Raw genomic sequence first — 20,296 nt, 5'->3', positions numbered from 1 at the left:
TCAATGGCAGAATTTACTCCTGCTTCACCGAAGACCCGGGTTTGATTCCCAGCCAATGGAAGTGAGGCTGCTCCTTCATGACAACTTTGTAAGAATGGTCCACAAGGAAGTCATTTTGGATGCGGTGTCTTCATCTGCTTTTCTGTTTTGATATGTTTGACTTGATTTCATGAAACTCAACATTTCAAAACTTGTGTTCTGGCTATGCTTTAAATTGTTGTATGGTGAGTTCGGCTGGTAGGGCTTCTAGACTAGACCTGACACGCAAGCATTGGTGGTTCAGTGGTAGAATTCTCGCCTGCCACGCGGGAGACCCGGGTCCGATTCCCGGCCAATGCAAGTGAGGCTGCTCCTTTGTGACAACTTTGTAAGAATGGTCCACAAGGAAGTCAATTTGGATGCGGTGTCTTCATCTGCTTTTCTGTTTTGATATGTTTGACTTGATTTCATGAAACTCAACATTTCAAAACTTGTGTTCTGACTACGCTTAAAACATTTTATGGTGAGTTCGGCAGGTAGGGCTTCTAGAATAACCCTGACAGTCAAGCATTGGTGGTTCAGTGGTAGAATTCTCGCCTGCCACGCGGGAGACCCGGGTCCGATTCCCGGCCAATGCAAGTGAGGCTGCTCCTTTGTGACAACTTTGTATGAATGGTCAACGAGGAAGTCAATTTGGAAGCGGTGTGGTCAGCTGCTTTTCTGTTTTGATATGTTTGACTTTATTTCATGAAACTCAACATTTAAAAACTTGTGTTCTGGCTATGCTTTAAATTGTTGTATGGTGAGTTTGGCTGGTAGGGCTTCTAGACTAGCCCTGACAGACAAACATTGGTGATTCAGTGGTAGAATTCTTGCCTCCCACGCGGGAGACCGGGGTCCGATTCCCGGCCAATGCAAGTAAATCTGCGCCTTTATGGTACTCTTGTAAGAATGCTCCACAAGGCAGTCATTTTGGATGCAGTGTTTTTCAAATGCTCTTTTATCTGCTTTTTTGTTTTTAAACGTATCACTTGATTTAATCAAACTCAACATTTCAAAACTTCTTTTGTACGGAATCCATGTACAAAGCACATGTGGTGAGCTTGGCAGGTAGGGCTTCAAGAGGAGCCCTTGCAAGCAAACATTGATGTTCAATGGTAGAATTTACTCCTGCTTCACGGAAGACCAGGTTTTGATTCCCAGCCAATGCAAGTGAGGCTGCTCCTTTGTGACAACTTTGTAAGAATGGTCCACAAGGAAGTCAATTTGGATGCGGTGTCTTCATCTGCTTTTCTGTTTTGATATGTTTGACTTGATTTCATGAAACTCAACATTTCAAAACTTGTGTTCTGACTACGCTTAAAACATTTTATGGTGAGTTCGGCAGGTAGGGCTTCTAGAATAACCCTGACAGTCAAGCATTGGTGGTTCAGTGGTAGAATTCTCGCCTGCCACGCGGGAGACCCGGGTCCGATTCCCGGCCAATGCAAGTGAGGCTGCTCCTTTGTGACAACTTTGTATGAATGGTCAACGAGGAAGTCAATTTGGAAGCGGTGTGGTCAGCTGCTTTTCTGTTTTGATATGTTTGACTTGATTTCATGAAACTCAACATTTAAAAACTTTTGTTCTGGCTACGCTTAAACATTGTATGGTAAGTTCGGCAGGTAGGGCTTCTAGACTAGCCCTGACACGCAAGCATTGGTGGTTCAGTGGTAGAATTCTCGCCTGCCACGCGGGAGACCCGGGTCCGATTCCCGGCCAATGCAAGTGAGGCTGCTCCTTTGTGACAACTTTGTATGAATGGTCAACGAGGAAGTCAATTTGGAAGCGGTGTGGTCAGCTGCTTTTCTGTTTTGATATGTTTGACTTTATTTCATGAAACTCAACATTTAAAAACTTGTGTTCTGGCTATGCTTTAAATTGTTGTATGGTGAGTTTGGCTGGTAGGGCTTCTAGACTAGCCCTGACAGACAAACATTGGTGATTCAGTGGTAGAATTCTTGCCTCCCACGCGGGAGACCGGGGTCCGATTCCCGGCCAATGCAAGTAAATCTGCGCCTTTATGGTACTCTTGTAAGAATGCTCCACAAGGCAGTCATTTTGGATGCAGTGTTTTTCAAATGCTCTTTTATCTGCTTTTTTGTTTTTAAACGTATCACTTGATTTAATCAAACTCAACATTTCAAAACTTCTTTTGTACGGAATCCATGTACAAAGCACATGTGGTGAGCTTGGCAGGTAGGGCTTCAAGAGGAGCCCTTGCAAGCAAACATTGATGTTCAATGGTAGAATTTACTCCTGCTTCACGGAAGACCCGGGTTTGATTCCCAGCCAATGCAAGTGAGGCTGCTCCTTTGTGACAACTTTGTAAGAATGGTCCACAAGGAAGTCAATTTGGATGCGGTGTCTTCATCTGCTTTTCTGTTTTGATATGTTTGACTTGATTTCATGAAACTCAACATTTCAAAACTTGTGTTCTGACTACGCTTAAAACATTTTATGGTGAGTTCGGCAGGTAGGGCTTCTAGACTAGCCCTGACAGTCAAGCATTGGTGGTTCAGTGGTAGAATTCTCGCCTGCCACGCGGGAGACCCGGGTCCCATTCCCGGCCAATGCAAGTGAGGCTGCTCCTTTGTGACAACTTTGTATGAATGGTCAACGAGGAAGTCAATTTGGAAGCGGTGTGGTCAGCTGCTTTTCTGTTTTGATATGTTTGACTTGATTTCATGAAACTCAACATTTCAAAACTTGTGTTCTGACTACGCTTTAAATTGTTGTATGGTGAGTTTGGCTGGTAGGGCTTTTAGACTAGCCCTGACACGCAAGCATTGGTGGTTCAGTGGTAGAATTCTCGCCTGCCACGCGGGAGACCCGGGTCCGATTCCCGGCCAATGCAAGTGAGGCTGCTCCTTCATGACAACTTTGTAAGAATGCTCCACAAGGCAGTCATTTTGGATGCAGTGTTTTTAAAATGCTCTTTTATCTGTTTTTGTTTTTGTTTTTAAACGTATCACTTGATTTAATCAAACTCAACATTTCAAAACTTCTTTTGTACGGAATCCATGTACAAAGCACATGTGGTGAGCTTGGCAGGTAGGGCTTCAAGAGGAGCCCTTGCAACCAAACATTGATGTTCAATGGTAGAATTTACTCTTGCTTCACGGAAGACCCGGGTTTGATTCCCAGCCAATGCAAGTGAGGCTGCTCCTTCATGACAACTTTGTAAGAATGGTCCACGAGGAAGTCAATTTGGATGCGGTGTGGTCAGCTGCTTTTCTGTTTTGATATGTTTGATCATTGATTTCATGAAACTCAACATTTAAAAACTTGTGTTCTGGCTATGCTTTAAATTGTTTTATGGTGAGTTCGGCTGGTAGGGCTTCTAGACTAGCCCTGACACGTAAGCATTGGTGGTTCAGTGGTAGAATTCTCGCCTGCCACGCGGGAGACCCGGGTCCGATTCCCGGCCAATGCAAGTGAGGCTGCTCCTTCGTGACAACTTTGTAAGAATGGTCCACAAGGAATTCACTTTGGATCCGGTGTCTTCATCTGCTTTTTTATCTGCTTTTCTGTTTTGATATGTTTGACTTGATTTCATGAAACTCAACATTTCAAAACTTGTGTTCTGACTACGCTTAAAACATTTTATGGTGAGTTCGGCAGGTAGGGCTTCTAGAATAACCCTGACAGTCAAGCATTGGTGGTTCAGTGGTAGAATTCTCGCCTGCCACGCGGGAGACCCGGGTCCGATTCCCGGCCAATGCAAGTGAGGCTGCTCTTTTGTGACAACTTTGTATGAATGGTCCACAAGGAAGTCAATTTGGATGCGGTGTCTTCATCTGCTTTTTTATCTGCTTTTCTGTTTTGATATGTTTGACTTGATTTCATGAAACTCAACATTTAAAAACTTGTGTTCTGGCAATGCTTTAAATTGTTGTATGGTGAGTTCGGCTGGTAGGGCTTCTAGACTAGCCCTGACACGTAAGCATTGGTGGTTCAGTGGTAGAATTCTCGCCTGCCACGCGGGAGACCCGGGTCCGATTCCCGGCCAATGCAAGTGAGGCTGCTCCTTCGTGACAACTTTGTAAGAATGGTCCACAAGGAAGTCACTTTGGATCTGGTGTCTTCGTTTGCTTTTTTATCTGCTTTTCTGTTTTGATATGTTTGACTTGATTTCATGAAACTCAACATTTCAAAACTTGTGTTCTGGCTATGCTTTAAATTGTTGTATGGTGAGTTTCGGCTGGTAGGGATTCTAGACTAGACCTGACACGCAAGCATTGGTGGTTCAGTGGTAGAATTCTCGCCTGCCACGCGGAGACCCGGGTCCGATTCCCGGCCAATGCAAGTGAGGCTGCTCCTTTGTGACAACTTTGTAAGAATGGTCCACAAGGAAGTCAATTTGGATGCGGTGTCTTCATCTGCTTTTCTGTTTTGATATGTTTGACTTGATTTCATGAAACTCAACATTTCAAAACTTGTGTTCTGGCAATGCTTTAAATTGTTTTATGGTGAGTTCGGCTGGTAGGGCTTCTAGACTAGCCCTGACACGTAAGCATTGGTGGTTCAGTGGTAGAATTCTCGCCTGCCACGCGGGAGACCCGGGTCCGATTCCCGGCCAATGCAAGTGAGGCTGCTCCTTTGTGACAACTTTGTAAGAATGGTCCACAAGGAAGTCAATTTGGATGCGGTGTCTTCATCTGCTTTTCTGTTTTGATATGTTTGACTTGATTTCATGAAACTCAACATTTCAAAACTTGTGTTCTGGCTATGCTTTAAATTGTTGTATGGTGAGTTCGGCTGGTAGGGCTTCTAGACTAGCCCTGACAGTCGAAGCATTGGTGGTTCAGTGGTAGAATTCTCGCCTGCCACGCGGGAGACCCGGGTCCGATTCCCGGCCAATGCAAGTGAGGCTGCTCCTTTGTGACAACTTTGTAAGAATGGTCCACGAAGGAAGTCAATTTGGAAGCGGTGTGGTCAGCTGCTTTTCTGTTTTGATATGTTTGACTTGATTTCATGAAACTCAACATTTAAAAACTTGTGTTCTGGCTATGCTTTAAATTGTTGTATGGTGAGTTTGGCTGGTAGGGCTTCTAGACTAGCCCTGACAGACAAACATTGGTGATTCAGTGGTAGAATTCTTGCCTCCCACGCGGGAGACCGGGGTCCGATTCCCGGCCAATGCAAGTAAATCTGCGCCTTTATGGTACTCTTGTAAGAATGCTCCACAAGGCAGTCATTTTGGATGCAGTGTTTTTCAAATGCTCTTTTATCTGCTTTTTTGTTTTTAAACGTATCACTTGATTTAATCAAACTCAACATTTCAAAACTTCTTTTGTACGGAATCCATGTACAAAGCACATGTGGTGAGCTTGGCAGGTAGGGCTTCAAGAGGAGCCCTTGCAAGCAAACATTGATGTTCAATGGTAGAATTTACTCCTGCTTCACGGAAGACCCGGGTTTGATTCCCAGCCAATGCAAGTGAGGCTGCTCCTTTGTGACAACTTTGTAAGAATGGTCCACAAGGAAGTCAATTTGGATGCGGTGTCTTCATCTGCTTTTCTGTTTTGATATGTTTGACTTGATTTCATGAAACTCAACATTTCAAAACTTGTGTTCTGACTACGCTTAAAACATTTTATGGTGAGTTCGGCAGGTAGGGCTTCTAGAATAACCCTGACAGTCAAGCATTGGTGGTTCAGTGGTAGAATTCTCGCCTGCCACGCGGGAGACCCGGGTCCGATTCCCGGCCAATGCAAGTGAGGCTGCTCCTTTGTGACAACTTTGTATGAATGGTCAACGAGGAAGTCAATTTGGAAGCGGTGTGGTCAGCTGCTTTTCTGTTTTGATATGTTTGACTTGATTTCATGAAACTCAACATTTAAAAACTTTTGTTCTGGCTACGCTTAAACATTGTATGGTAAGTTCGGCAGGTAGGGCTTCTAGACTAGCCCTGACACGTAAGCATTGGTGGTTCAGTGGTAGAATTCTCGCCTGCCACGCGGGAGACCCGGGTCCGATTCCCGGTCAATGCAAGTGAGGCTGCTCCTTCATGACAACTTTGTAAGAATGGTCCACAAGGAAGTCAATTTGGATGCGGTGTCTTCATCTGCTTTTCTGTTTTGATATGTTTGACTTGATTTCATGAAACTCAACATTTCAAAACTTGTGTTCTGACTACGCTTAAAACATTTCATGGTGAGTTCGGCAGGTAGGGCTTCTAGAATAACCCTGACAGTCAAGCATTGGTGGTTCAGTGGTAGAATTCTCGCCTGCCACGCGGGAGACCCGGGTCCGATTCCCGGCCAATGCAAGTGAGGCTGCTCCTTTGTGACAACTTTGTAAGAATGGTCCACAAGGAAGTCAATTTGGATGCGGTGTCTTCATCTGCTTTTCTGTTTTGATATGTTTGACTTGATTTCATGAAACTCAACATTTCAAAACTTGTGTTCTGACTACGCTTAAAACATTTTATGGTGAGTTCGGCAGGTAGGGCTTCTAGAATAACCCTGACAGTCAAGCATTGGTGGTTCAGTGGTAGAATTCTCGCCTGCCACGCGGGAGACCCGGGTCCGATTCCCGGCCAATGCAAGTGAGGCTGCTCCTTTGTGACAACTTTGTATGAATGGTCAACGAGGAAGTCAATTTGGAAGCGGTGTGGTCAGCTGCTTTTCTGTTTTGATATGTTTGACTTTATTTCATGAAACTCAACATTTAAAAACTTGTGTTCTGGCTATGCTTTAAATTGTTGTATGGTGAGTTTGGCTGGTAGGGCTTCTAGACTAGCCCTGACAGACAAACATTGGTGATTCAGTGGTAGAATTCTTGCCTCCCACGCGGGAGACCGGGGTCCGATTCCCGGCCAATGCAAGTAAATCTGCGCCTTTATGGTACTCTTGTAAGAATGCTCCACAAGGCAGTCATTTTGGATGCAGTGTTTTTCAAATGCTCTTTTATCTGCTTTTTTGTTTTTAAACGTATCACTTGATTTAATCAAACTCAACATTTCAAAACTTCTTTTGTACGGAATCCATGTACAAAGCACATGTGGTGAGCTTGGCAGGTAGGGCTTCAAGAGGAGCCCTTGCAAGCAAACATTGATGTTCAATGGTAGAATTTACTCCTGCTTCACGGAAGACCCGGGTTTGATTCCCAGCCAATGCAAGTGAGGCTGCTCCTTTGTGACAACTTTGTAAGAATGGTCCACAAGGAAGTCAATTTGGATGCGGTGTCTTCATCTGCTTTTCTGTTTTGATATGTTTGACTTGATTTCATGAAACTCAACATTTCAAAACTTGTGTTCTGACTACGCTTAAAACATTTTATGGTGAGTTCGGCAGGTAGGGCTTCTAGAATAACCCTGACAGTCAAGCATTGGTGGTTCAGTGGTAGAATTCTCGCCTGCCACGCGGGAGACCCGGGTCCGATTCCCGGCCAATGCAAGTGAGGCTGCTCCTTTGTGACAACTTTGTATGAATGGTCAACGAGGAAGTCAATTTGGAAGCGGTGTGGTCAGCTGCTTTTCTGTTTTGATATGTTTGACTTTATTTCATGAAACTCAACATTTAAAAACTTGTGTTCTGGCTATGCTTTAAATTGTTGTATGGTGAGTTTGGCTGGTAGGGCTTCTAGACTAGCCCTGACAGACAAACATTGGTGATTCAGTGGTAGAATTCTTGCCTCCCACGCGGGAGACCGGGGTCCGATTCCCGGCCAATGCAAGTAAATCTGCGCCTTTATGGTACTCTTGTAAGAATGCTCCACAAGGCAGTCATTTTGGATGCAGTGTTTTTCAAATGCTCTTTTATCTGCTTTTTTGTTTTTAAACGTATCACTTGATTTAATCAAACTCAACATTTCAAAACTTCTTTTGTACGGAATCCATGTACAAAGCACATGTGGTGAGCTTGGCAGGTAGGGCTTCAAGAGGAGCCCTTGCAAGCAAACATTGATGTTCAATGGTAGAATTTACTCCTGCTTCACGGAAGACCCGGGTTTGATTCCCAGCCAATGCAAGTGAGGCTGCTCCTTTGTGACAACTTTGTAAGAATGGTCCACAAGGAAGTCAATTTGGATGCGGTGTCTTCATCTGCTTTTCTGTTTTGATATGTTTGACTTGATTTCATGAAACTCAACATTTCAAAACTTGTGTTCTGACTACGCTTAAAACATTTTATGGTGAGTTCGGCAGGTAGGGCTTCTAGAATAACCCTGACAGTCAAGCATTGGTGGTTCAGTGGTAGAATTCTCGCCTGCCACGCGGGAGACCCGGGTCCGATTCCCGGCCAATGCAAGTGAGGCTGCTCCTTTGTGACAACTTTGTATGAATGGTCAACGAGGAAGTCAATTTGGAAGCGGTGTGGTCAGCTGCTTTTCTGTTTTGATATGTTTGACTTGATTTCATGAAACTCAACATTTAAAAACTTTTGTTCTGGCTACGCTTAAACATTGTATGGTAAGTTCGGCAGGTAGGGCTTCTAGACTAGCCCTGACATGTAAGCATTGGTGGTTCAGTGGTAGAATTCTCGCCTGCCACGCGGGAGACCCGGGTCCCATTCCCGGTCAATGCAAGTGAGGCTGCTCCTTCATGACAACTTTGTAAGAATGGTCCACAAGGAAGTCAATTTGGATGCGGTGTCTTCATCTGCTTTTCTGTTTTGATATGTTTGACTTGATTTCATGAAACTCAACATTTCAAAACTTGTGTTCTGACTACGCTTAAAACATTTCATGGTGAGTTCGGCAGGTAGGGCTTCTAGAGTAACCCTGACAGTCAAGCATTGGTGGTTCAGTGGTAGAATTCTCGCCTGCCACGCGGGAGACCCGGGTCCGATTCCCGGCCAATGCAAGTGAGGCTGCTCCTTTGTGACAACTTTGTAAGAATGGTCCACAAGGAAGTCAATTTGGATGCGGTGTCTTCATCTGCTTTTCTGTTTTGATATGTTTGACTTGATTTCATGAAACTCAACATTTCAAAACTTGTGTTCTGACTACGCTTAAAACATTTTATGGTGAGTTCGGCAGGTAGGGCTTCTAGAATAACCCTGACAGTCAAGCATTGGTGGTTCAGTGGTAGAATTCTCGCCTGCCACGCGGGAGACCCGGGTCCGATTCCCGGCCAATGCAAGTGAGGCTGCTCCTTTGTGACAACTTTGTATGAATGGTCAACGAGGAAGTCAATTTGGAAGCGGTGTGGTCAGCTGCTTTTCTGTTTTGATATGTTTGACTTTATTTCATGAAACTCAACATTTAAAAACTTGTGTTCTGGCTATGCTTTAAATTGTTGTATGGTGAGTTTGGCTGGTAGGGCTTCTAGACTAGCCCTGACAGACAAACATTGGTGATTCAGTGGTAGAATTCTTGCCTCCCACGCGGGAGACCGGGGTCCGATTCCCGGCCAATGCAAGTAAATCTGCGCCTTTATGGTACTCTTGTAAGAATGCTCCACAAGGCAGTCATTTTGGATGCAGTGTTTTTCAAATGCTCTTTTATCTGCTTTTTTGTTTTTAAACGTATCACTTGATTTAATCAAACTCAACATTTCAAAACTTCTTTTGTACGGAATCCATGTACAAAGCACATGTGGTGAGCTTGGCAGGTAGGGCTTCAAGAGGAGCCCTTGCAAGCAAACATTGATGTTCAATGGTAGAATTTACTCCTGCTTCACGGAAGACCCGGGTTTGATTCCCAGCCAATGCAAGTGAGGCTGCTCCTTTGTGACAACTTTGTAAGAATGGTCCACAAGGAAGTCAATTTGGATGCGGTGTCTTCATCTGCTTTTCTGTTTTGATATGTTTGACTTGATTTCATGAAACTCAACATTTCAAAACTTGTGTTCTGACTACGCTTAAAACATTTTATGGTGAGTTCGGCAGGTAGGGCTTCTAGAATAACCCTGACAGTCAAGCATTGGTGGTTCAGTGGTAGAATTCTCGCCTGCCACGCGGGAGACCCGGGTCCGATTCCCGGCCAATGCAAGTGAGGCTGCTCCTTTGTGACAACTTTGTATGAATGGTCAACGAGGAAGTCAATTTGGAAGCGGTGTGGTCAGCTGCTTTTCTGTTTTGATATGTTTGACTTGATTTCATGAAACTCAACATTTAAAAACTTTTGTTCTGGCTACGCTTAAACATTGTATGGTAAGTTCGGCAGGTAGGGCTTCTAGACTAGCCCTGACACGTAAGCATTGGTGGTTCAGTGGTAGAATTCTCGCCTGCCACGCGGGAGACCCGGGTCCCATTCCCGGTCAATGCAAGTGAGGCTGCTCCTTCATGACAACTTTGTAAGAATGGTCCACAAGGAAGTCAATTTGGATGCGGTGTCTTCATCTGCTTTTCTGTTTTGATATGTTTGACTTGATTTCATGAAACTCAACATTTCAAAACTTGTGTTCTGACTACGCTTAAAACATTTCATGGTGAGTTCGGCAGGTAGGGCTTCTAGAGTAACCCTGACAGTCAAGCATTGGTGGTTCAGTGGTAGAATTCTCGCCTGCCACGCGGGAGACCCGGGTCCGATTCCCGGCCAATGCAAGTGAGGCTGCTCCTTTGTGACAACTTTGTAAGAATGGTCCACAAGGAAGTCAATTTGGATGCGGTGTCTTCATCTGCTTTTTATCTGTTTTGTTTGATATGTTTGACTTGATTTCATGAAACTCAACATTTCAAAACTTGTGTTCTGACTACGCTTAAAACATTTTATGGTGAGTTCGGCAGGTAGGGCTTCTAGACTAACCCTGACAGTCAAGCATTGGTGGTTCAGTGGTAGAATTCTCGCCTGCCACGCGGGAGACCCGGGTCCGATTCCCGGCCAATGCAAGTGAGGCTGCTCCTTTGTGACAACTTTGTAAGAATGGTCCACAAGGAAGTCAATTTGGATGCGGTGTCTTCATCTGCTTTTCTGTTTTGATATGTTTGACTTGATTTCATGAAACTCAACATTTCAAAACTTGTGTTCTGACTACGCTTAAAACATTTTATGGTGAGTTCGGCAGGTAGGGCTTCTAGAATAACCCTGACAGTCAAGCATTGGTGGTTCAGTGGTAGAATTCTCGCCTGCCACGCGGGAGACCCGGGTCCGATTCCCGGCCAATGCAAGTGAGGCTGCTCCTTTGTGACAACTTTGTATGAATGGTCAACGAGGAAGTCAATTTGGAAGCGGTGTGGTCAGCTGCTTTTCTGTTTTGATATGTTTGACTTTATTTCATGAAACTCAACATTTAAAAACTTGTGTTCTGGCTATGCTTTAAATTGTTGTATGGTGAGTTTGGCTGGTAGGGCTTCTAGACTAGCCCTGACAGACAAACATTGGTGATTCAGTGGTAGAATTCTTGCCTCCCACGCGGGAGACCGGGGTCCGATTCCCGGCCAATGCAAGTAAATCTGCGCCTTTATGGTACTCTTGTAAGAATGCTCCACAAGGCAGTCATTTTGGATGCAGTGTTTTTCAAATGCTCTTTTATCTGCTTTTTTGTTTTTAAACGTATCACTTGATTTAATCAAACTCAACATTTCAAAACTTCTTTTGTACGGAATCCATGTACAAAGCACATGTGGTGAGCTTGGCAGGTAGGGCTTCAAGAGGAGCCCTTGCAAGCAAACATTGATGTTCAATGGTAGAATTTACTCCTGCTTCACGGAAGACCCGGGTTTGATTCCCAGCCAATGCAAGTGAGGCTGCTCCTTTGTGACAACTTTGTAAGAATGGTCCACAAGGAAGTCAATTTGGATGCGGTGTCTTCATCTGCTTTTCTGTTTTGATATGTTTGACTTGATTTCATGAAACTCAACATTTCAAAACTTGTGTTCTGACTACGCTTAAAACATTTTATGGTGAGTTCGGCAGGTAGGGCTTCTAGAATAACCCTGACAGTCAAGCATTGGTGGTTCAGTGGTAGAATTCTCGCCTGCCACGCGGGAGACCCGGGTCCGATTCCCGGCCAATGCAAGTGAGGCTGCTCCTTTGTGACAACTTTGTATGAATGGTCAACGAGGAAGTCAATTTGGAAGCGGTGTGGTCAGCTGCTTTTCTGTTTTGATATGTTTGACTTGATTTCATGAAACTCAACATTTAAAAACTTTTGTTCTGGCTACGCTTAAACATTGTATGGTAAGTTCGGCAGGTAGGGCTTCTAGACTAGCCCTGACACGTAAGCATTGGTGGTTCAGTGGTAGAATTCTCGCCTGCCACGCGGGAGACCCGGGTCCCATTCCCGGTCAATGCAAGTGAGGCTGCTCCTTCATGACAACTTTGTAAGAATGGTCCACAAGGAAGTCAATTTGGATGTGGTGTCTTCATCTGCTTTTCTGTTTTGATATGTTTGACTTGATTTCATGAAACTCAACATTTCAAAACTTGTGTTCTGACTACGCTTAAAACATTTCATGGTGAGTTCGGCAGGTAGGGCTTCTAGAGTAACCCTGACAGTCAAGCATTGGTGGTTCAGTGGTAGAATTCTCGCCTGCCACGCGGGAGACCCGGGTCCGATTCCCGGCCAATGCAAGTGAGGCTGCTCCTTTGTGACAACTTTGTAAGAATGGTCCACAAGGAAGTCAATTTGGATGCGGTGTCTTCATCTGCTTTTCTGTTTTGATATGTTTGACTTGATTTCATGAAACTCAACATTTCAAAACTTGTGTTCTGACTACGCTTAAAACATTTTATGGTGAGTTCGGCAGGTAGGGCTTCTAGAATAACCCTGACAGTCAAGCATTGGTGGTTCAGTGGTAGAATTCTCGCCTGCCACGCGGGAGACCCGGGTCCGATTCCCGGCCAATGCAAGTGAGGCTGCTCCTTTGTGACAACTTTGTATGAATGGTCAACGAGGAAGTCAATTTGGAAGCGGTGTGGTCAGCTGCTTTTCTGTTTTGATATGTTTGACTTTATTTCATGAAACTCAACATTTAAAAACTTGTGTTCTGGCTATGCTTTAAATTGTTGTATGGTGAGTTTGGCTGGTAGGGCTTCTAGACTAGCCCTGACAGACAAACATTGGTGATTCAGTGGTAGAATTCTTGCCTCCCACGCGGGAGACCGGGGTCCGATTCCCGGCCAATGCAAGTAAATCTGCGCCTTTATGGTACTCTTGTAAGAATGCTCCACAAGGCAGTCATTTTGGATGCAGTGTTTTTCAAATGCTCTTTTATCTGCTTTTTTGTTTTTAAACGTATCACTTGATTTAATCAAACTCAACATTTCAAAACTTCTTTTGTACGGAATCCATGTACAAAGCACATGTGGTGAGCTTGGCAGGTAGGGCTTCAAGAGGAGCCCTTGCAAGCAAACATTGATGTTCAATGGTAGAATTTACTCCTGCTTCACGGAAGACCCGGGTTTGATTCCCAGCCAATGCAAGTGAGGCTACTCCTTCGTGACAACTTTGTATGAATGGTCCACAAGGAAGTCAATTTGGATGCGGTGTCTTCATCTGCTTTTTTATCTGCTTTTCTGTTTTGATATGTTTGACTTGATTTCATGAAACTCAACATTTCAAAACTTGTGTTCTGACTACGCTTAAAACATTTTATGGTGAGTTCGGCAGGTAGGGCTTCTAGAGTAACTCTGACAGTCAAGCATTGGTGGTTCAGTGGTAGAATTCTCGCCTGCCACGCGGGAGACCCGGTTCCGATTCCCGGCCAATGCAAGTGAGGCTGCTCCTTCGTGACAACTTTGTAAGAATGGTCCACAAGGAAGTCACTTTGGATGCGGTGTCTTCATCTGCTTTTTTATCTGCTTTTCTGTTTTGATATGTTTGACTTGATTTCATGAAACTCAACATTTCAAAACTTGTGTTCTGGCTATGCTTTAAATTGTTGTATGGTGAGTTCGGCTGGTAGGGCTTCTAGACTAGCCCTGACACGCAAGCATTGGTGGTTCAGTGGTAGAATTCTCGCCTGCCACGCGGGAGACCCGGTTCCGATTCCCGTCCAATGCAAGTGAGGCTGCTCCTTCGTGACAACTTTGTAAGAATGGTCCACAAGGAAGTCAATTTGGATGCGGTGTGGTCAGCTGCTTTTCTGTTTTGATATGTTTGACTTGATTTCATGAAACTCAACATTTAAAAACTTGTGTTCTGGCTATGCTTTAAATTGTTTTATGGTGAGTTCGGCTGGTAGGGCTTCTAGACTAGCCCTGACACACAAGCATTGGTGGTTCAGTGGTAGAATTCTCGCCTGCCACGCGGGAGACCCGGGTCCGATTCCCGGCCAATGCAAGTGAGGCTGCTCCTTCGTGACAACTTTGTAAGAATGGTCCACAAGGAATTCACTTTGGATCCGGTGTCTTCATCTGCTTTTTTATCTGCTTTTCTGTTTTGATATGTTTGACTTGATTTCATGAAACTCAACATTTCAAAACTTGTGTTCTGACTACGCTTAAAACATTTTATGGTGAGTTCGGCAGGTAGGGCTTCTAGAGTAACTCTGACAGTCAAGCATTGGTGGTTCAGTGGTAGAATTCTCGCCTGCCACGCGGGAGACCGGGGTCCGATTCCCGGCCAATGCAAGTGAGGCTACTCCTTCGTGACAAGCTTGAATGAATGGTCAACAAGGAAGTCAATTTGGAAGCGGTGTGGTCAGCTGCTTTTCTGTTTTGATATGTTTGACTTGATTTCATGAAACTCAACATTTAAAAACTTGTGTTCTGGCTATGCTTTAAATTGTTTTATGGTGAGTTCGGCTGGTAGGGCTTCTAGACTAGCCCTGACACGTAAGCATTGGTGGTTCAGTGGTAGAATTCTCGCCTGCCACGCGGGAGACCCGGGTCCGATTCCCGGCCAATGCAAGTGAGGCTACTCCTTCGTGACAACTTTGTAAGAATGGTCCACAAGGAAGTCACTTTGGATGCGGTGTCTTCATCTGCTTTTTTATCTGCTTTTCTGTTTTGATATGTTTGACTTGATTTCATGAAACTCAACATTTCAAAACTTGTGTTCTGGCTATGCTTTAAATTGTTGTATGGTGAGTTCGGCTGGTAGGGCTTCTAGACTAGCCCTGACACGCAAGCATTGGTGGTTCAGTGGTAGAATTCTCGCCTGCCACGCGGGAGACCCGGGTCCGATTCCCGGCCAATGCAAGTGAGGCTGCTCCTTTGTGACAACTTTGTAAGAATGGTCCACAAGGAAGTCAATTTGGATGCGGTGTCTTCATCTGCTTTTCTGTTTTGATATGTTTGACTTGATTTCATGAAACTCAACATTTCAAAACTTGTGTTCTGACTACGCTTAAAACATTTTATGGTGAGTTCGGCAGGTAGGGCTTCTAGAATAACCCTGACAGTCAAGCATTGGTGGTTCAGTGGTAGAATTCTCGCCTGCCACGCGGGAGACCCGGGTCCGATTCCCGGCCAATGCAAGTGAGGCTGCTCCTTTGTGACAACTTTGTATGAATGGTCAACGAGGAAGTCAATTTGGAAGCGGTGTGGTCAGCTGCTTTTCTGTTTTGATATGTTTGACTTTATTTCATGAAACTCAACATTTAAAAACTTGTGTTCTGGCTATGCTTTAAATTGTTGTATGGTGAGTTTGGCTGGTAGGGCTTCTAGACTAGCCCTGACAGACAAACATTGGTGATTCAGTGGTAGAATTCTTGCCTCCCACGCGGGAGACCGGGGTCCGATTCCCGGCCAATGCAAGTAAATCTGCGCCTTTATGGTACTCTTGTAAGAATGCTCCACAAGGCAGTCATTTTGGATGCAGTGTTTTTCAAATGCTCTTTTATCTGCTTTTTTGTTTTTAAACGTATCACTTGATTTAATCAAACTCAACATTTCAAAACTTCTTTTGTACGGAATCCATGTACAAAGCACATGTGGTGAGCTTGGCAGGTAGGGCTTCAAGAGGAGCCCTTGCAAGCAAACATTGATGTTCAATGGTAGAATTTACTCCTGCTTCACGGAAGACCCGGGTTTGATTCCCAGCCAATGCAAGTGAGGCTGCTCCTTTGTGACAACTTTGTAAGAATGGTCCACAAGGAAGTCAATTTGGATGCGGTGTCTTCATCTGCTTTTCTGCTTTTCTGTTTTGATATGTTTGACTTGATTTCATGAAACTCAACATTTCAAAACTTGTGTTCTGACTACGCTTAAAACATTTTATGGTGAGTTCGGCAGGTAGGGCTTCTAGAATAACCCTGACAGTCAAGCATTGGTGGTTCAGTGGTAGAATTCTCGCCTGCCACGCGGGAGACCCGGGTCCGATTCCCGGCCAATGCAAGTGAGGCTGCTCCTTTGTGACAACTTTGTAAGAATGGTCCACAAGGAAGTCAATTTGGATGCGGTGTCTTCATCTGCTGCTTTTCTGTTTTGATATGTTTGACTTGATTTCATGAAACTCAACATTTCAAAAACTTGTGTTCTGGCTATGCTTTAAATTGTTGTATGGTGAAGTTCGGCTGGTAGGGCTTCTAGACTAGCCCTGACACGCAAGCATTGGTGGTTCAGTGGTAGAATTCTCGCCTGCCACGCGGGAGACCCGGGTCCGATTCCCGGTCCAATGCAAGTGAGGCTGCTCCTTCGTGACAACTTTGTAAGAATGGTCCACAAGGAAGTCAATTTGGATGCGGTGTGGTCAGCTGCTTTTCTGTTTTGATATGTTTGACTTGATTTCATGAAACTCAACATTTAAAAACTTGTGTTCTGGCTATGCTTTAAATTGTTTTATGGTGAGTTCGGCAGGTAGGGCTTCTAGACTAGCCCTGACAGTCAAGCATTGGTGGTTCAGTGGTAGAATTCTCGCCTGCCACGCGGGAGACCCGGGTCCGATTCCCGGCCAATGCAAGTGAGGCTGCTCCTTCGTGACAACTTTGTAAGAATGGTCCACAAGGAATTCACTTTGGATCCGGTGTCTTCATCTGCTTTTTTATCTGCTTTTCTGTTTTGATATGTTTGACTTGATTTCATGAAACTCAACATTTCAAAACTTGTGTTCTGACTACGCTTAAAACATTTTATGGTGAGTTCGGCAGGTAGGGCTTCTAGAGTAACTCTGACAGTCAAGCATTGGTGGTTCAGTGGTAGAATTCTCGCCTGCCACGCGGGAGACCCGGGTCCGATTCCCGGCCAATGCAAGTGAGGCTGCTCCTTTGTGACAACTTTGTAAGAATGGTCCACAAGGAAGTCAATTTGGATGCGGTGTCTTCATCTGCTTTTCTGTTTTGATATGTTTGACTTGATTTCATGAAACTCAACATTTCAAAACTTGTGTTCTGACTACGCTTAAAACATTTTATGGTGAGTTCGGCAGGTAGGGCTTCTAGAATAACCCTGACAGTCAAGCATTGGTGGTTCAGTGGTAGAATTCTCGCCTGCCACGCGGGAGACCCGGGTCCGATTCCCGGCCAATGCAAGTGAGGCTGCTCCTTTGTGACAACTTTGTATGAATGGTCAACGAGGAAGTCAATTTGGAAGCGGTGTGGTCAGCTGCTTTTCTGTTTTGATATGTTTGACTTTATTTCATGAAACTCAACATTTAAAAACTTGTGTTCTGGCTATGCTTTAAATTGTTGTATGGTGAGTTTGGCTGGTAGGGCTTCTAGACTAGCCCTGACAGACAAACATTGGTGATTCAGTGGTAGAATTCTTGCCTCCCACGCGGGAGACCGGGGTCCGATTCCCGGCCAATGCAAGTAAATCTGCGCCTTTATGGTACTCTTGTAAGAATGCTCCACAAGGCAGTCATTTTGGATGCAGTGTTTTTCAAATGCTCTTTTATCTGCTTTTTTGTTTTTAAACGTATCACTTGATTTAATCAAACTCAACATTTCAAAACTTCTTTTGTACGGAATCCATGTACAAAGCACATGTGGTGAGCTTGGCAGGTAGGGCTTCAAGAGGAGCCCTTGCAAGCAAACATTGATGTTCAATGGTAGAATTTACTCCTGCTTCACGGAAGACCCGGGTTTGATTCCCAGCCAATGCAAGTGAGGCTGCTCCTTTGTGACAACTTTGTAAGAATGGTCCACAAGGAAGTCAATTTGGATGCGGTGTCTTCATCTGCTTTTCTGTTTTGATATGTTTGACTTGATTTCATGAAACTCAACATTTCAAAACTTGTGTTCTGACTACGCTTAAAACATTTTATGGTGAGTTCGGCAGGTAGGGCTTCTAGAATAACCCTGACAGTCAAGCATTGGTGGTTCAGTGGTAGAATTCTCGCCTGCCACGCGGGAGACCCGGGTCCGATTCCCGGCCAATGCAAGTGAGGCTGCTCCTTTGTGACAACTTTGTATGAATGGTCAACGAGGAAGTCAATTTGGAAGCGGTGTGGTCAGCTGCTTTTCTGTTTTGATATGTTTGACTTGATTTCATGAAACTCAACATTTAAAAACTTTTGTTCTGGCTACGCTTAAACATTGTATGGTAAGTTCGGCAGGTAGGGCTTCTAGACTAGCCCTGACACGTAAGCATTGGTGGTTCAGTGGTAGAATTCTCGCCTGCCACGCGGGAGACCCGGGTCCCATTCCCGGTCAATGCAAGTGAGGCTGCTCCTTCATGACAACTTTGTAAGAATGGTCCACAAGGAAGTCAATTTGGATGCGGTGTCTTCATCTGCTTTTCTGTTTTGATATGTTTGACTTGATTTCATGAAACTCAACATTTCAAAACTTGTGTTCTGACTACGCTTAAAACATTTCATGGTGAGTTCGGCAGGTAGGGCTTCTAGAGTAACTCTGACAGTCAAGCATTGGTGGTTCAGTGGTAGAATTCTCGCCTGCCACGCGGGAGACCCGGGTCCGATTCCCGGCCAATGTAAGTGAGGCTACTCCTTCGTGACAACTTTGTAAGAATGGTCCACTAGGAAGTCACTTTGGATGCCGTGTCTTCATCTGCTTTTTTATCTGCTTTTCTGTTTTGATATGTTTGACTTGATTTCATGAAACTCAACATTTCAAAACTTGTGTTCTGGCTATGCTTTAAATTGTTGTATGGTGAGTTCGGCTGGTAGGGCTTCTAGACTAGCCCTGACACGCAAGCATTGGTGGTTCAGTGGTAGAATTCTCGCCTGCCACGCGGGAGACCCGTTTCCGATTCCCGGCCAATGCAAGTGAGGCTGCTCCTTTGTGACAACTTTGTAAGAATGGTCCACAAGGAAGTCAATTTGGATGCGGTGTCTTCATCTGCTTTTCTGTTTTGATATGTTTGACTTGATTTCATGAAACTCAACATTTCAAAACTTGTGTTCTGACTACGCTTAAAACATTTTATGGTGAGTTCGGCAGGTAGGGCTTCTAGAATAACCCTGACAGTCAAGCATTGGTGGTTCAGTGGTAGAATTCTCGCCTGCCACGCGGGAGACCCGGGTCCGATTCCCGGCCAATGCAAGTGAGGCTGCTCCTTTGTGACAACTTTGTATGAATGGTCAACGAGGAAGTCAATTTGGAAGCGGTGTGGTCAGCTGCTTTTCTGTTTTGATATGTTTGACTTTATTTCATGAAACTCAACATTTAAAAACTTGTGTTCTGGCTATGCTTTAAATTGTTGTATGGTGAGTTTGGCTGGTAGGGCTTCTAGACTAGCCCTGACAGACAAACATTGGTGATTCAGTGGTAGAATTCTTGCCTCCCACGCGGGAGACCGGGGTCCGATTCCCGGCCAATGCAAGTAAATCTGCGCCTTTATGGTACTCTTGTAAGAATGCTCCACAAGGCAGTCATTTTGGATGCAGTGTTTTTCAAATGCTCTTTTATCTGCTTTTTTGTTTTTAAACGTATCACTTGATTTAATCAAACTCAACATTTCAAAACTTCTTTTGTACGGAATCCATGTACAAAGCACATGTGGTGAGCTTGGCAGGTAGGGCTTCAAGAGGAGCCCTTGCAAGCAAACATTGATGTTCAATGGTAGAATTTACTCCTGCTTCACGGAAGACCCGGGTTTGATTCCCAGCCAATGCAAGTGAGGCTGCTCCTTTGTGACAACTTTGTAAGAATGGTCCACAAGGAAGTCAATTTGGATGCGGTGTCTTCATCTGCTTTTCTGTTTTGATATGTTTGACTTGATTTCATGAAACTCAACATTTCAAAACTTGTGTTCTGACTACGCTTAAAACATTTTATGGTGAGTTCGGCAGGTAGGGCTTCTAGACTAGCCCTGACAGTCAAGCATTGGTGGTTCAGTGGTAGAATTCTCGCCTGCCACGCGGGAGACCCGGGTCCGATTCCCGGCCAATGCAAGTGAGGCTGCTCCTTTGTGACAACTTTGTAAGAATGGTCCACAAGGAAGTCAATTTGGATGCGGTGTCTTCATCTGCTTTTCTGTTTTGATATGTTTGACTTGATTTCATGAAACTCAACATTTCAAAACTTGTGTTCTGACTACGCTT

The 20,296-nt window shown here is 44.6% G+C and overlaps 12 non-coding genes across 12 annotated transcripts; all 12 read left to right on the top strand.

Annotated features, from left to right (window-relative positions):
* The first annotated feature begins 12,687 nt into the window (after positions 1–12,687).
* Positions 12,688–12,758, top strand: trnag-gcc (transfer RNA glycine (anticodon GCC)). Its single transcript has one exon. It is a non-coding gene; the product is annotated as a tRNA-Gly (tRNA).
* Positions 12,759–14,120: 1,362 nt separating this feature from the next.
* On the top strand, positions 14,121–14,191 carry trnag-gcc (transfer RNA glycine (anticodon GCC)). Its single transcript has one exon. It is a non-coding gene; the product is annotated as a tRNA-Gly (tRNA).
* Positions 14,192–14,689: 498 nt separating this feature from the next.
* On the top strand, positions 14,690–14,760 carry trnag-gcc (transfer RNA glycine (anticodon GCC)). The gene has a single exon. It is a non-coding gene; the product is annotated as a tRNA-Gly (tRNA).
* Positions 14,761–14,980: 220 nt separating this feature from the next.
* trnag-gcc (transfer RNA glycine (anticodon GCC)) lies at positions 14,981–15,051 on the top strand. Its single transcript has one exon. It is a non-coding gene; the product is annotated as a tRNA-Gly (tRNA).
* Positions 15,052–15,258: 207 nt separating this feature from the next.
* On the top strand, positions 15,259–15,329 carry trnag-gcc (transfer RNA glycine (anticodon GCC)). The gene has a single exon. It is a non-coding gene; the product is annotated as a tRNA-Gly (tRNA).
* A 788-nt stretch (positions 15,330–16,117) lies between these two features.
* Positions 16,118–16,188, top strand: trnas-gcu (transfer RNA serine (anticodon GCU)). The gene has a single exon. It is a non-coding gene; the product is annotated as a tRNA-Gly (tRNA).
* Positions 16,189–16,681: 493 nt separating this feature from the next.
* On the top strand, positions 16,682–16,752 carry trnag-gcc (transfer RNA glycine (anticodon GCC)). The gene has a single exon. It is a non-coding gene; the product is annotated as a tRNA-Gly (tRNA).
* Positions 16,753–16,971: 219 nt separating this feature from the next.
* trnag-gcc (transfer RNA glycine (anticodon GCC)) lies at positions 16,972–17,042 on the top strand. The gene has a single exon. It is a non-coding gene; the product is annotated as a tRNA-Gly (tRNA).
* Positions 17,043–17,249: 207 nt separating this feature from the next.
* trnag-gcc (transfer RNA glycine (anticodon GCC)) lies at positions 17,250–17,320 on the top strand. The gene has a single exon. It is a non-coding gene; the product is annotated as a tRNA-Gly (tRNA).
* A 780-nt stretch (positions 17,321–18,100) lies between these two features.
* Positions 18,101–18,171, top strand: trnag-gcc (transfer RNA glycine (anticodon GCC)). Its single transcript has one exon. It is a non-coding gene; the product is annotated as a tRNA-Gly (tRNA).
* A 1,053-nt stretch (positions 18,172–19,224) lies between these two features.
* trnag-gcc (transfer RNA glycine (anticodon GCC)) lies at positions 19,225–19,295 on the top strand. Its single transcript has one exon. It is a non-coding gene; the product is annotated as a tRNA-Gly (tRNA).
* Positions 19,296–20,075: 780 nt separating this feature from the next.
* trnag-gcc (transfer RNA glycine (anticodon GCC)) lies at positions 20,076–20,146 on the top strand. Its single transcript has one exon. It is a non-coding gene; the product is annotated as a tRNA-Gly (tRNA).
* The last annotated feature ends 150 nt before the right edge of the window (positions 20,147–20,296 follow it).

This window comes from Misgurnus anguillicaudatus, chromosome 9, assembly GCF_027580225.2.
Source record: "Misgurnus anguillicaudatus chromosome 9, ASM2758022v2, whole genome shotgun sequence".
Classification (NCBI taxonomy): domain Eukaryota; kingdom Metazoa; phylum Chordata; class Actinopteri; order Cypriniformes; family Cobitidae; genus Misgurnus; species Misgurnus anguillicaudatus.
Note: the sequence above shows the minus strand (reverse complement) of the source record. Positions and strands in the feature narration are given on the sequence as shown.